This window comes from Triticum aestivum, chromosome 7B (genome assembly GCF_018294505.1).
Source record: "Triticum aestivum cultivar Chinese Spring chromosome 7B, IWGSC CS RefSeq v2.1, whole genome shotgun sequence".
NCBI classification, from domain to species: Eukaryota; Viridiplantae; Streptophyta; class Magnoliopsida; order Poales; family Poaceae; genus Triticum; species Triticum aestivum.
In genome coordinates this window covers 563,346,540-563,347,816 of record NC_057813.1, presented here as the reverse complement: position 1 = coordinate 563,347,816, position 1,277 = coordinate 563,346,540, and the positions used below count along the sequence as shown (strand labels likewise).

Below are 1,277 nucleotides of genomic sequence, written 5' to 3'. Positions count from 1 at the left end.
ATAAGCACAAGTGAAGAAAAGGAGTACAGGCTGACTTGTTCAATTCAACTAAACATAAGGCAAAACATCAGCGTCAAAAAAATAAGGCAAAATATCAGTCCAACATTGTAGTCATCGCATGGTCAAACACATTAACATATAATTCAGTATATACTACATCTTCAGCAAAGAAAAGTATATACTACATCTTTTGTCGGTCAGTACCTTTTTTGTGAGTTAGTAGTTAACATATATTGAGTAAAAGTATATACAGAACTTTCAGTCAATATATACTACTCTTCTTGAGTCGGTATATACCACTCCTTTTTAGTGGGTGAGTTTATAGCTGAGAAGTACTTTCTACTGAGTGGTCGAGTAACTGCACTCATATATTCTAGATTTTGCAAAGGAGTGCAGAATTATTTAGATGGCATATGTTACTTCAAAAGGAGTACAATTTGCTAAGGAAAATCATGAATTTAAAGGGGTGTATTCCATATGGCCATCGGCGCAATGCATCAGCCATAACCGTGCTATTTCAAATAGTCTGTAACGGATGAAGTCGCTAGCGGAAGATGAGCATTCAACTCAGGTATCCAGCGTGGCAGTGCAGCAGTATGCATCTCATCTTCTCGTCGTCTAGCCGTCATTGCCTGCATGTCGTCTCCATCCTCCGCTGCCAGCCGCATGTCCTCCGTCGTCGAGACTTGTGGGGACGCATGCCATCTCCACTGTCGAGCAAATCATGTACTGAGAATACATACCCTGGCAACAAAAAATTGAGGGACGTCAAGCTAGCGATGATGGATCATTCTGCCTCCGATTGCATGCATACGTACTAGTACTAGCACAGCATGCCTACTACTAGTACAAGACCATGACATCAATTGATTTGTGTTGAGCGAGTGCAGCGTACCTTCGATGGATTCTCGCTGATTCAATCCGGCCGGAGTGGCTGGGTATGCGTGCTGGACGTGCTGGTTGAAGCCGTCCACCTGGGAAGCACGGCCGGGGACGTCGTTGGCCATGAACGCGTCTGCCCAATAGGCCCGCGGATCTGCCAGCCGGCGGCGGCGGGGGCTGGTGCAATTTTTCTAGGTCGTGGTTGCAGGCTATAGATGAGAACGTCGTTTCAGATGGAATCAATGGATTAGACGTCCACAAGCTATAAAAAAGGAATTAGTTAGAACTAATTTTCGAATCCAAAGGCTTTATCCAGTGTGTTTTTTACTTCAATAAATAAGCGGGTTTAACGGCTGCAACCCGCTAGATGGTCCGTCCAGTGTGAATTGGATCGA

At 44.5% G+C, this 1,277-nt stretch overlaps 1 long non-coding RNA gene across 1 annotated transcript; it reads right to left on the bottom strand.

Annotated features, from left to right (window-relative positions):
- Positions 1-347: 347 nt before the first annotated feature.
- On the bottom strand, positions 348-1,034 carry LOC123155617 (uncharacterized). The gene is made up of 2 exons (XR_006477536.1): positions 896-1,034; positions 348-744 (listed from the first exon to the last, which is right to left on the bottom strand). It is a non-coding gene; the product is annotated as an uncharacterized lncRNA (long non-coding RNA).
- Positions 1,035-1,277: the final 243 nt, after the last annotated feature.